Below are 14,658 nucleotides of genomic sequence, written 5' to 3'. Positions count from 1 at the left end.
TGACCCAGAAAGCCATTGAAAACAGGGGCCAGCAGGGTGTCAGAAAGGTGGGGGGGTTCTTTCCCCAACCCTCAGCCAGTCTCATCTCTGGGATTTAACTTCACTAGGATGGGTAAAGCACATAAGTGGCCTTGGGATCTCTTCACTTTGGTGTCCATCCAAGCCTATCTCCCCTCCCTGCTCCACAACCACATACACCCATTTTTTTCAGGACTGTTGCTGGCCAGGTGATAATGAAGGGAATGCTGTTCCTCTCATCATCCCTCAATCAGAGAAGCTATGAAGGGCACATATGTGCAGCACCTTGGTCTGCAGAGGCAGCCATGGAAAAAGGCAGAATCAGAAGATTAGAAGCAGAGAGCATGAACCACCTGGGGTTTTCACCACAATGGGGCTCAGGATGGCATTTAAATGGTGAAGCTCCCAAGGTATCATCATGCTGGTGTGACAGTTGCAGTGAAGTTTCACTAGACAAACTCAGATTTAACTATGTCTGTCACTTCAAACACTGCTATGGGAATCACAACTGCTTTGTTTTCCAGGATGAAGAGTGAAAGGACTTAGTTGAAGCCCAACTATTCATTACACAGACTTTTCTCCCTGGGAGAACTGCGATCTCTCGTGCCCGAACTCTAACACTTGAAAAAGAAGGTAACTTACAAGTGTTCAATCTGTTCTTTGCTGCTGCTTTCACCCCTTCCTGCAACCTTTGGAAAATCCTGCTCTTCATTTAAAAGCCAAGTTCTCAGGTGTGGCTATTAACTCCCCAAACCTTTCCCACTTGTTGCCTACATCAAGGGAATTCGAAGTGGGCCAGCCTGTACCTCCATACTTAATGTGGTACTAAGGTGCTTTAGGACAACTGCAGTTCTGCAGCTGGCCCTTCTCCTTGCCTTCCTGTAGGATCTCTTCAGGTATTGGAAGGCAGCTCTAAGGTCACTCCAGAGTCTTCTCTTCTCTAGGCTGAACATCCCCAGCTCCCTCAGTCTATTCTCTTAGCAGAGGTGGTCCAGCTCTTGGATCATCTTTGTGGCTGTCCTCAAGACTCTCTCCAACAGCTCTGTGTCCTTCTTAGCATGGGGACACTAGAATCAGACACAGCATTTGAGTTTTCCCTTTTCAAATCTGTGATAAAGAGTGTAATGATGGAAACCCAGATGTTTCAAAAGCCCAGAAACACCTTTGGTGCAAAGTCTTTTCACACCATCTTTGTACTCAATGTACAGTATTAAAAAAAATCATTTTAATAGCTGGCTCCTTATAAATTATTAATGTATTGCATTGCATGTAAGTGCTCTCCTGTTTCTAGGAACATCTAGTTGGGTAAGATTCTCATTTGTGATTCATATGCATGTTCTCTTTATAATTACAGTGAAATAACAGTTTCAGGGGAAGTGGCTTTTAAAAGTATGTTGGGTGCTACAGGAGATCAAAGTAGAATAAAACTTACATGGAAGCAAAACTCAGGCATGAATAACAGCAGCAGCTGTAACAATGGCTTGGATAAACACATGTCATTCCAAACAGGACGGGCTGAATTTCTCATCCTAGCAATTCATCCTGGAAGGCCATGATCAGATGACCAAGCTGAGCAGAGAAGCTCACACATACCACCACAACCATTTGCTGCAAAAATATAGATACACATACGTGCCTGGGGCCTCCTTGACAGGGAGACTCTCACTGCAGGGTGTCAGCACAGACCCTTATGGAGTGTTTGGGATCCTGGGCACAGGCTAAGTGTGCATGCAAAAACAGCCTCAGCAAACAGCAGTGACTAAACCTGGCAGCCTTTGTATCACTGAGCAGAGAGGCAGCCAGAGGAGCTGGAAATACCTCAAGTTCATATCCCTGCTTTATCAAGAAGAAGAAAGCAGCTGTGAGGTGTTGCAGAGATGGCACATCAGGGTCTAGTCATAGAACCATAGAATGTTAGCAGTTGGAAGGGACCTCTAGAGATCATCCAGTCCAACCCCCTGCCAAACCAGGATCACCTAGAGCAGGCCACTTATGAGTGCATCCAGGTGGGTTTTGCAAGTCTCCAGAGAAGACGACTCCACAACCTCTCTGGGCAGCCTGTTTCAGTGCTCTGTCACCCTCAGAGTTAAGAAGTTTCTCCTTATGCTGAGGTGGAACCTCCTGTGCTCCACCTTGTACACACTGTTCCTTGTCCTATCACTGGGCATAACCAAAAAGAGCCTGGCACCTTCATCTTGACACCCACCCCTCAGATATTTATAGACATTGATAAGATCCCCTCTCAGCTTTCTTTTCTTAAGCCTAAACAGCCCCAGATCTTTCAGTCTTTTGTTACAGGAGAAATGTTCAAGCCCCTTAATTGTCCTTGTAGTTCTCCACTGGACTCTCTCCAGTAGGTCCCTGTCTCAGACTGGGAAGCCCAAAACTGAATACAGTATCTGGATACAGTAGCTGGCCGTTGTTTTGCTTTAGTGAGGGAAGACATGGAAGCATTGGCTGGGAATGACATTTTGCTTGGCCATTTGAAATAAAGGGAAATATTTTCTGCCAGCATGTGGTAAGCAGAGCACCAAACAACTCTTATGAGAAGAGCAGAGCATCCCCAAGTTCAAGCAAAATTCCTCACAGCAGCTGCAGCACTTCTACTACTGCCCATGCAAGCGTTCTCCAGCTCAGCCATCTGCATTTGGAACCAAACTGTTTGGGCTGCAGGGCTTTAGCATTTGCCCAAGTATAAAAGCAAACTGTCAGTGCAGCAATCAGTCGGTGAGCAGAAGTCTTTGTCACCCAGACTGATCACAGAACACACAGGTTAGCTTATTGCTCCCTAAGTATCAAATTAAAACTGAAGAGGACAGCCTAACTCTGACTTCAACAGCTGAGGCAATGAGCCAAGTCAGAGAATAAGGGTTGGGTTGGGGTTTTCTTCCTGAAAATTATACAACTGGAATAAAAATTACAGATTTGCTCAGAGTAAAAGAAAAGCAGCAAGCAACATTTTTGGCTTATACAAACCTTCTTTTTAAAAAGACTCTGTTGAAATGTAGTGTTTTGAAGGCAATATCCAAATACCACCATGCTTCTTTGATACAAAGATCTTCTTTTGCCAAAATAAACTAGAGAACAGAGACATTTCTGCAGCTTAAATTGCTCTGAGACTTCTGTATAACCTCTCTGCTGAAATGCTAACCCACAATGTAACGTAAGAAAAGCAGCAACTAAGGAGATTCAGCCTGAATGTCTTTCTTCATTCCCAAGCAAACAGAAAGCTCCACAACTTGTGTCCAAATATTTCAGAAGCACCAGTAGAAGGGAGTGACAGGTATTAAAGACTGCTCCTGCCTTCCCCAATTACAGCAACTATCAGATTGAAGAGAGAAAACTTTCTTTTATTCCCCTGGCTATGGCATTTATTTTAATTTCCCTCAACAGCAATCCAGTCTTCTATGGGATGTAATGGCACTTAAAAACCTTTAGTGTGAAGGTCACCAACTGAATTAACTCGAAGGTTAAAAAATAATTTAACAACGCCAGCAGCAGGATTACTACAGCAGTGTAAAAGGACATAACCATCCTGGTGTCTGTGGCATTGTTTGTGTATAAGAAGGGCTTCAGAAGGGTGGAAAATGTGGAAGATGTGTCTCTGATGCTGATTGTAGTAAAATTTGATGTACTCTGTAATCCGTGGATATCCTGCAAGGCCTTGCCTGTGTGACCAGATTCCACACTAGAAAATGCTGTTTTGTCACTGGAAGACACACAGGGCTGTGAGTCTTCTCACCCCTGTTCCAGCTATGGGTGCCAGGAGCCCTGCCAGGTCCCTACATCTGAGTGCTGAACAGGCACCCAACAACATGCAGGGAGCAGAACCAAGTGGGACCATGCCCACACCCTGCCCTTGCACTGCACTGGGGAGAAGCCAGAAACACCAGCAGAAATGCACCAGCACAGCTCAGGCAACAGGCTCCTATGTCTGGACAGCAAAGGGACCAGCATTGTTGGCAGCACTGCAAGAATCATAGAATCATAGAATCAACCAGGTTGGAAGAGATCTCCAAGATCATCCAGTCCAACCTAGCACCCAGCCCGAGCCAGTCAACTAGACCATGGCACTAAGTGCCCGATCCAGTCTTTTCTTGAAGACCTCCCTGGGCAGCCCATTCCAATGCCAATCACTCTCTCTGACAACAACTTCCTCCTAACATCCAACCTAGACCTCCCCCGGCACAACTTGAGACTGTGTCCCCTTGTTCTGTTGCTAGTTGCCTGGCAGAAGCACCTAGATACTGCTTATACCCAGGCTGGGAGATAGTGGGCTTGCTCTCACCACTGCTCTGGGATGACAGCAAAGGGCAGCATGTTCCTGTATTTCTGTCTGCCCTCTCAGATGTCTGCTCTCAGCCATCCAGAGTGCAGCCAGCAGGATCGCTCTCTCCCTGTCTGCACACTACATGACTCCGGCGTTGCCTGGGCTTTCATGCTCTACTGTTACACAGTAAAAACACTGACGGTTTTCTGCTGAGACAACAGACAGCGCAAAGGCACTACCAGAAAACCCCCAAGCAAAAGCCACCTCTGACAACAGAAAGGTAATTCAGAGTGCACAAAACAAGTCTACACTGTTAACAGCATTGTGTGAATAACTTAACAGCCCTCTTCTATCTCTACTCTCTCTGCTGTCATACCAAAAGATTTGAAGAAGCACTCCAAACGCCTGAGCCTGACCCTACGGGGCTAAAAAGCCTTAAACAGAAATTGCACATGGAATTCCTTTTCTTTCATAAGCTTCAGAAACACATTCTTTGAAATCCCCAGTGCTCTTCCATCAAACAACGTGGAGGTGGATAAATGCAGCAGAGAGCAAAGGTATTATGGGGCAGATTCTTCTCTGCCTTTCACAACGCTGCACAGCCGCTTGTATTTGTGCCACGAGTTCAGAGCTTGGACAGAAACTGTCACTATCTGACAAAGGCTTTGCACTCTGTATCAAGAAGCACCCATTCACATTTTCAACAGTGTTTTTTGCTCTCCAAGAAGAAAGTTTTCCAACACAAATCATATTTCTCAAAGCCACTGCCAGTACCCAGGCACTCCCCATGAAGACAGTTAACCACACCCTACCCGTAGAAATGACGCTGCTCCAACCGCTTGCTCTGTTCCCTGCTTCTTCTGCCTCAGAAGATCCTGCCCCAGAGAAAAAGCAGAGTCAAAGGCTTGGGATACTCAAGAGTTGAGTCCTGGAGTCAGGCTGCAGGAGGATCAAGAAGTACCAGGCTGAAGCAGCATGGAAGGGAGACATATCAAAGTGCGGTATCGCTCAACAATCACGGACAGGTAATTGAGAGCATCTGAATTTGAAACCCCTGGTCACCATCTGGTGATAAAACACAGAGATACCAAGGAGTTAAAGCAACCTTGTGTATGCTAGGGTATTTTACTTACACTGTGTAATGAAAACCATCCTCACCTCTGTTCACATGGTTGTGTCTCTCCCAGTTTAATACAATTTGTGTGAACTCTGTCTAGAGGCTGATTTCATCTTTCCAACAGTTTGCATCACACACCTACATGCACATAACCTTCCAATTCAAGACATTTCCAACATGAAAAGAAATGCAAAAGACAGCAACTGAGACCTACAACGTTGTGTCACTCCCAAAACCAGGCACAGAAAACAGCCATTGGGGTGAGCATGTTAGGGAAGGCAGAATTAAAGGGTTAAAAAAAAGACAAGACTGCCTCTCTGCCTGCTTCACAACTCTTCAGCGTAGGACAGAGGCAAAAATTAGGCCCGGCTGACCTTTAATAGAATGAATAATTTCCCAACACAGTGAGATGTTTTAAGTATATGTAACAGCTTTGAACACCCTAAGTGCTCTGCTTCTAATTAATTTTGCTACATATGAAATATTCGAGGAAAATGTGTACGATGTCTTTAATTTGTTAATTACCAGCTGGCTCCTACCGCGCGTTATTAAGCTACTGTGGCACTGACTAATGCCTCTGACAATACTAAATTACCAACAACACCTTGTGGAGGAATGTGACCCAAGCAGCCTAGAAAGGACTAGCTGCAGGTGTGTGTTTTCAGATAAAGATGGTTTATTAACCCAGGCATAAGACAGCGAGCAGTAAACACCACACACATGAGTCCTGAGGAGGAAGGTTGCACCCCAAGCCTCATGTGCTGCCTGTCCCATGGGCACCGCTGTCTGGCACGGTTGGAGCCACCTGGACACGTGCATCTCATGGTGCTTGCTCATGGGACAGATGTGAAGCAAGAGCATCTGGGATTTCTCTCCAGGGGTGGTTTGGATGCTGTGGGATCTGCAGCCATGGTCCCCTGCTCAGTGGTTTTGTCAGGAGCAGTGGATGTGCAGAGGCAGTGTCATACGATGTTTGGACTCCCCTCCTTCCAGACCCTGTTCCTGGCAGCGCACTTTTGGAGGCTTGGTACTGGCATAAGTTTGTGCACACAAGAAGGGCCAGGCCCTACACCATGCCCTCATGCAGCTTAGCAGCTCCCCGATGCGAAGCACGGGAAGGAAGCGCTGAGGTGAAAGCAGGCTGCAGCCATTCCCTTCAGCAGCTGAAGGGCAGGGCTGCTTAGCTGCGAGGCACCCCTAGGCAGGGGCTTGGGGGGTCTTGGAGACAGCAGGGATTTTGCATGGGGGAAAACAAAGATGGTAAAAATGAAGGAAACGTGATTCCCTCTGCACAGTTGTATCCCAGGCATAGCCTTTTTCCTCTCACCTCTGAATGCAAGTCTATTTTTCCCCCTCCTTTTTTTCAGTCACAGCACTTTCTGCCAAATTGATTAGATTAATAACATTACAGCTTGGACAGGAACTTACACGTCTTAACACTAAGTGTGTGAAATAACATTACTCTCCTTTCCAAATCCTCCTGGAGTGGTCAGGAAAGCCAGGCTTCCCTTCTGCTGCTGCATTAGAAAACTGCTGAACAAACCCATTCTGCTCTAAGGGGAAGGGACACATTTTCTTCCCTACTCTAAGTAGGTCAATGAAAACATGATGTTGTGAGGATGAAACTGTTTTCATCCATCCTCTTCCCCCTAATGGCAGTTTCAAATCATTCCAATATAATTATGTTTCTGGTGTTAGCTACAATAAGATGGTAAGGTTGTTAACAACTGATCAATTGGTGGTCCTAAAGCCTGGAGTTTGTTCTTTCTTGCAGGCTTCCTCTAGCCTTAGGTATATACCCATGCAATTCCTACACAGGGCACATCACTGCACAGATAAGAAAAGCCTGCAAAGAAATCTGGATGCAAAATGCAACAATGCACTACGAGTCATATTCCCAGTGAGCTTTTACACCAATGTGATGTAAAAAGATGTGCCCTTTCTGAGGATGAAATTCTGACTATTGTCTACCTGAAATCTAAAGCAGCCACAGTGTGCACAGTGAACTTGCTCTGAATTAATACTGGCATAAACAAAGCCGAAGTATTTGCAGCAGAACTGTTTCATCCCATCGCACCTGGAGACTCTGCATGCATTTCATCAGCAGGGATGAGCCAGTAGCTGGAGATACATTTAACTTGCAGCTATCTGAATACTAAATGTGAATTAAAGGCCACTGGTAATAAAAAAAGAGAACATTTTTGGGGGGAGAATCTCCTCCCAGAAAAAAAAATCACATTACACCAGAGAGAATAGAGAGTGCCTGATGCGAATATAGCCTGGAAAGAATACAGAATGCCTAAAGTCTTACCAAATGAAATTTTAAAATCCAAAATGCATGTTGCTTTTTTTTACTGACTGCCTCTATTTCAGAGCAGATGGTGTACATTAGTTTTGGTGGCACTCTCTGAAAAAAAGGAAAAAGTAATTAATTCGCCTCACATAACGCCTGTTGTAAACTCTCACTCACCCACGCAGGCACTCCAAAGGCCCTCTCCTGCGGCCAAATGTTTGCCATAGCAAAGGTTACACGCTCTCACAACCCACTCCTTACATCCTCACCCTGAAAACAAGAGGCCTGCCTAGGACAGCACAGCTAAGCACACATAAGTGGACTCTATCCTGTCCTCAGCATGGAATTTTTACCCCATCAAAACCCATGACTTCAAAGGGCACTTGGATTTCATTCTCAGAATCCAATTATGTGTTTCACCTTTAGGATGGATTGTCAAGTGCCAGCTGACAGAGTGATGTCCCCAAGTGTTTCAGGACAATGACATTTGAGCTGAAATGCAAAGCCAGCTGTTCATGCCTTAACCACTTACCTAAGGAACATTTCAAAATGAGGAAATTCTCTGATGGTTAAATGCCTCTGCACAACGCATCCTGCTCTGCAGAGAGCTCTTTCCACCACAATTCAGAAAGCATGTTCTTCATTAAGGAAATAATTCCATGTGCAGTATTGCTGCTAGTATCCCCAAATCATAAGGATGGTAGAAAAGATATGCAATTCACCTCCCATTGTGAGATAAAGTCAGATACACTTTGCTTGTGCTTATTAAAGCCATTCCTAACACCTCCAGGATGGGAGATTCCACAACCTCCACTGGCAGCATGTTTCAGGGATTACAATTGCCTAGGGTTTAGCTCTTCTTTCATGCTTCACTTTAGACCCATTTCTCTTCGTCTGTGGGCACAGAAAAGAGATTGCTGGCCCTCTCTTTACAACAGCCTGTGCTGGGCTTGCTGCTTGAAAAACTGCATGCCTCCTACCCACTCCCCAGCAAGCTGCTCTTCCTTTGGCACTGAACACCTAAACATCTCAAGTTCTCTTTCTGGGGCATGTCCTCTGGATGTCTGGCCGTTTTTTCTGCCCTGCTTTCCACTCCCAAAGTGGCCAGTGTTATCTTGAAGAGCAGTGCTCCAATCTGCACACAGGACTCCATCTCCACAATTCCCAACACAGAGGTTACTCCCTGCAGGCTGAATTCCCATACACATCCCAGTATCATGCTTTCTGGTTTTCCTTATACCATGCAAAAGCTTGACAATGCGAATTCATACTCAGCTGGAGATCCACAGGAAGACCTACCCCTTCTCTTCTTAAAGAGCTGCTGCCACACCAGTTGTTCTCCAGCCTGTCCTGATGTTGAAAGCTACCAGCACACAGGGAATCCTCTGCAGCTACACAGCACCACTGTATGCCACTGTGTGCCTGGCGAGCCAAGCATGCCCTTGCAGTGCTGCCTTACATGAGGCAGCAAGTGGTATGACATTCTTCCTCAGCACACAGTGAAAAGTACTGCAGATCCAGCAAGGACTGGGACAGTGTTTGTATAAACTTCCCTTCTTTTAACTTGCCTGCTCTACCTGCTAGAGGCAGGGTGGAAAAACAATTAGGAGTATTTCTTCCAGGGCTGAGATACACAGTTTTATTTCCCTGCTCTATATTGAGTCTGTCAGTACATGCAGTCATGTCTAATGCAAGCCTGAGCAGTCATCTACAATGGTGTACAACAGAAAAGAGATAGGACTAAAGACCTGTGAAACAGGCATGGTCAGACCTGGCTGGGCTGAGGGTGCTTCCTGGCAAAGCTTGGTTTCTCTTGGGCATCACACACTGGATGACTTAAGTAGCATTTTATATGCATGGTTACAAAAGCTGAGGCTTTGTGCATGAGGAATTCACTCCCAGTTCCAGGAGAAGTGAGTGGCCTGAACAGCTATCAGCCTACCTACTCACTATATGCCTTTTACATAGAGAAAAGAGTTCAAATGTGGATGTTAAACAGTGTAACAGCAAAGATTAGGCCATGCAGTTCAAATCACCACTGAGTTAGGAGTAACTGCACATGACTCTCAGCAGACACCTACTCACCTTCTAGTGAAAATGCACTACCCTGTGCAGAGTTCATCTAAGCCTGGAAGTTTTGGGGTTGGCTGGGGGGGGTTTGTTATTGTTTTTGGGCTGGTGGGTTGGGTTTTAAAGGCTTTAATCTCTAGCACTTTAAATTCTATTTATGAACATCTCACCAGACAATGTAGATTAAGAACTTACATTTGGTTGGATTCTTTTCAACCTTCTGCTACCAGATTTATTTACTTAGCTGTGTGATTTCTGGAATTGTATTTACTATCTTCTAGACTCACATAATTGCTTCTTGCTATCATCATTTTAGCAAGTTTCCTCTGCTTACACCCACTTGCTACACTAAAACTTTTTTTTCAGTTGCCGTGCTGAATTTTATGCTTGACCTGAAATTTTACATATCAGGCTCAAGTCGAATGCATTATTCATACATTTTCAGCAGTTTTCAAAGTTAAAGTTATTGGAAAGATATGGTTTTACCTGTGCTAAAAGAGATCTTCTATCTTGCCTTTCCTGAGAGGCGTTCGTCCCTCCACGCTTTCATACAAAACCTTGAAATCTGGCAAGCAGGTACAACTGTTATCTTTCCACCACTATCAGTAAAGAGCCATTGAGCTTATTAACAAAAGGAGTATTTTATCCCCCTGCAAGGATGGCTCACAGGAAGCTTGAAAGCTTATGAGTGCAGGTGACTGCTTTGCCAGCAGAAGGTCTGAACCTTCCTGATGACTTCTGTTTGAACTGACTTGGGTCTATGGGAGACTCGGGGAGCTTCTTGCAATTGAAGTTCTGTCTCCTCCAGAATTTTTGTGCTAGTTTGAGCCTATCTGGGATACTTTAGTGAGAAAAATTAGATTATAGGCTGTGAAAACGAAACAGTGGTGATGTCTGCTTCACTCATAGGCTTGCTGAGATATATAAAACCAAGAACACAAACATAGATAAGAGAGTTGCTCTCTGGCTCTGGATGCATGCACTTCTCTCTCTAACCTCCTAACTAATTTGTCTGCATCCTAATCCCCCTGGCCTGTAGTTCTCCAAACACCCCTGAGCCTCCTCTTCTCCAGGCCAAACACCCCCCAGCTCCCTCAGCCTCTCCTCATAGGCTTTGTGTTCCAGGCCTCTCACCAGCTCTGTTGCCCCTCTCTGGACACAGTCCAGCATCTCAATACCTCTCTTGAATTGAGGAGCCCAGAACTGGACACAAAGCTAGGATGCAGAACAGTTTGTAGGGTCAGTAATGTGATAAGCAGAAGTGGATTTGTTAAAAGAAAATCATGTCCTGTTTAGAGAGCAGCCAGACAGAGAACACAGCTGGACTCTGCTCTCCTTGCATTCCTGTACCAGCACTCCTCGTACCTGCATAGAAACTGATGTGATTTATTTTCCCTAATAAGATATGCAAATTGATCAAACTTTTAAAGCATCTTCCATTTTGTTTGATCTGTGTGGAAATCCACTTTGGTTGTGTATGTTCAAAGAACAGTGAAATATTTGTAATGTAATGGCAATTAAAAATACACATCAAATACCAAGAAAAATGCTTCCAAACCTGGATATATGATGTGCCTTTTTTCCTGGGTTCTAGCCAGCTCTCCTTGATGGAATTTAATTCCTCGAGTAGGTGAGGAAGCTTTCAGTTACACAAATTAGTTAAGACGACTGTGAAAAGAGTGGTAAGATTTCTGAATTGTCAGCTCAAAAGTCAGAATAACGTTTAAATCATTGTGTTGCCTTTGTAAGTTAATGCACTTGTTTCAGATGTAAAGTTAGCCACTCCTCAGCCCGTGTGAAGACTGATGTAAACCCAGGGAAGGGATTGCATTCCCGTATCACACAGAGGATACAGCAGCCTTCTTAATCCAATCTGACTGAGCTGTGCATTAAAAAAAGGAGGGGGACAGAAATATGTGACAGTCAAACTATGCCTGCTTTAGAAATCTGGAAAGAATCACAAGTGTTTCCTGATCTTGTTTCAAGGACAATGTCACATTAAGAACGAACATGGACTGAAACGGGACCAACTGCTAGAAAGCACAGTCTCTTGTTAAATGCTGCACTGCTCAAGCCACACCTTGAGTGCTGTGTCCAGTTCTGGGCTTCTCAATTCAAGAGAGATGTTGCAGTACTGGAAGGTGTCCACAGGAGGGCGACAAAGCTGCTGAGGGGCCTGGAGCAGAGCCCTGTGAGGAGAGGCTGAGGGAGCTGGGGCTGTGCAGCCTGCAAAAGAGAAGGCTCAGGGCAGAGCTCATTGCTGGCTACAACTACCTGGAGGGAGACTGTAGCCAGGTGGGGTTGATCTCTTCTGCCAGGCAACCAGCAACAGAACAAGGGGACACAGTCTCAAGTTGTGTCAGGGGAGGTCTAGGCTGGATGTTAGGAGGAGGTTCTTCACATAGAGAGTGATTGGCATTGGAATGGGCTGCCCAGGGAGGTGGTGGAGTCACCGTCCCTGGAGGTGTTCAAGAAAAGACTTAGTGGTCCAGTTGAGTGGACAGGGCTGGGTGCTAGGTTGGACTGGATGATCTTGGAGGTCTCCTCCAACCTGGTTGATTCTGTGATCTAAAAAATGTAGCAGGAAAGCCCAAGATTACCAACTAATTTTATCTGCAGCTGTTAGTTATGAGTGCTCAAGGATAACTCAAGGAATCACAGAATGGGGACTGAGTTGGAAGAGACCTGCTTCATTTTCCTTTCAAGTTCCACCAAAGGTAAATGTTCTTGCAAATTTACAAGGAGGTATTTCATACTTGAGTTGTCTTAGCTTTACAAAAGATACAAACCAAGAATGCAGTATTTAGGTACCGCTTTTCATCCCCTGATCTCATAGCACTTCAGAGAACGGGGCAATTACTGCTGTCACAGCTCTCAGACCAGGGGACTCCAAGGTCCCACACTGACCTGTCAAAGATCACAGGCACAGAATCATAGAATCAGTTAGGGTTGGAAGGGACCACAAGGATCATTCAGTTCCAACCCTCCTGCCATGGGCACAGACACCCTACCCTACCCGCCAGAGCCTCATCCAGCCTGGCCTTAAACACCTCCAGGGATGGGGCCTCAACTACCTCCCTGAGCAACCTATTCCAGGCTCTCACCACTCTGATGCTGAAGAACTTCCTCCTCACATCCAGTCTCAATCTCCCCACCTCCAGCTTTGCTCCATTCCCCTTAGTCCCCCTGATAGCCCAAGAAGTCAACTTGTTCTCTCCACTGCCCTAGGGAAGGTTTGGTTCAGCAAGCAGAGCTACCATCAAGCCAGCAAATAAATTCATAAGTACAGATTCATTATTTCCACTGCTTTCCTGTCTCTTCTTTATTACTCAAAATATAATCCCCAGTTCAGATTTTATAGCTAAATGCAGGCAGAGCACACTCAGGAAAGATCCAGTAAACCTGTAACACCCCCCTGCCAGGGAGCATGGTTTTCGGGAGACTATTAGGTATCAGACATTCTCTCAGCTACCGCAGCTGCAATTAGATGCATTTTTAAGCACCCTATTAGGGGGAAGGATCATTGTGTTTTCAGGTAAATTCACTTCATACAGTAATAATTAGCTCAGGAAGTACTTTATTCCCTGATACACCGGGAGCCGGAATCAATTGTTAAGTGCAGGAGGACCTTGGACTGGCAACTTCCCTGGGTTTCCAGGGTGGACTCAGAGGTGATAAAACAGCTGCAGAAGACATCATAATTGCATTTAGTTCTGGTTGGTAGTGTTTTGGGGGTTCTTTTTTTCACAGAGTCACAAAATTACTGAACTGAGGCTTTCTACATCATGCTGCATTGTATAAAGCATTGACTGTCACACTCTGCCAAAACAAATTAGCTGCTGTCACTGGGAGCACTTTCAATAGTACCCAAAGGAAATTGTATCACTCTGAGCTGCTTCTAGGTACTTTGGAGCTCAAAAAAAAAGCCAGCACATTGTTGGGGAACCTTGGGGAAAGAGCATTAACCTCTTTACCTGCTGGTTCCTGATGACACCCTTCTTTTCTTACTTAGGTCAGAACGTTCACTGCAAAAAGCTTGAAGATTAGGCTAGAAAAAATGCTCTCCAAAGCAAAAAGAGATCAGGACAGAAGGAAAGAAAACAGGGACCATATAGAATAAGAGTAAAGTCTAACAAAGAAGGATTTTAACACCCGTAAGCATATCCCTGCCACTGGTTTCAGCAGGGCTTACAAAGCAGCGCAGGGCTTATTAAAGGCATAAACGCTGCAAAGCCATTTCCAGCTCAGAAGGCATGAGTTCTCAACTCTAGTAACGAAGTCACTTGTAACTCAATGGTAACAGAAAGGGTGGGACCGTGACCTGCCTGCTCCACAAGCCCTTACTAATCTGTGACAAAGCAGGGCTGGTTCTTCAGTGATACCAGTCAGCTCCTCAGAGCAGGAAAGCGTGGGACACACTGGTGAACACTGCACCAGCATCAGCACAGCGCCTCACTCACACAGTATCCAAAACCAGGAGGCACCAACGCTTCACCTGCAGGCCTGCACTCTCCCCAGAGCCTCCATGATATTGCCTCTCTTTGCAGCAGCAACAGGCAGGTGTCCTTTCACCCTCCCATCCTGCCTCAGCAGCACTTCTCCATCTCTCTCATTGTGGGGTTAGTGAGGGTCTTGGCAAAGGGGAGGAAGGGAGGCAAGGAGTCTAGGAGATGAAGGAGAAGAGGTCATCACCATTCCCAACACCTTGTTACAAAAACATTTAGGAAAAAGGTGTCTCACTTTCTCTCCTTCCTCCCTCCCTGCTTGACTACAGAATCCAGTCACCTGAAGAGCACAGAGTTAATGGAGAAAGGAGAAGGAGAGGGGAAAAAAATCCCAGGTCATACATCCTGTGACCCTCAAGCCTCAGCAGTACTGCCCAGAGCTGTG

At 45.5% G+C, this 14,658-nt stretch overlaps 1 protein-coding gene across 4 annotated transcripts in view; it reads right to left on the bottom strand.

Moving 5' to 3' along the window:
* The window catches only part of DTNA (dystrobrevin alpha), a 222,776-nt gene that overhangs the window by 158,496 nt on the left and 49,622 nt on the right, over positions 1–14,658 (bottom strand). Inside the window, exon 2 of one of the 4 annotated variants that reach the window (XM_064170649.1) lies at positions 5,101–5,163. The exons of the other annotated variants lie outside the window; for them this stretch is intronic. The gene's annotated coding sequence lies outside the window, so the exon portion shown is untranslated. The remainder of the gene's footprint in view (positions 1–5,100; positions 5,164–14,658) is intronic. 4 annotated transcript variants of the gene reach the window in all.

The sequence above is a fragment of the Pogoniulus pusillus genome, chromosome 34 (assembly GCF_015220805.1).
Source record: "Pogoniulus pusillus isolate bPogPus1 chromosome 34, bPogPus1.pri, whole genome shotgun sequence".
NCBI lineage: Eukaryota > Metazoa > Chordata > Aves > Piciformes > Lybiidae > Pogoniulus > Pogoniulus pusillus.
This window is presented reverse-complemented; position numbering and strand designations above follow the sequence as displayed.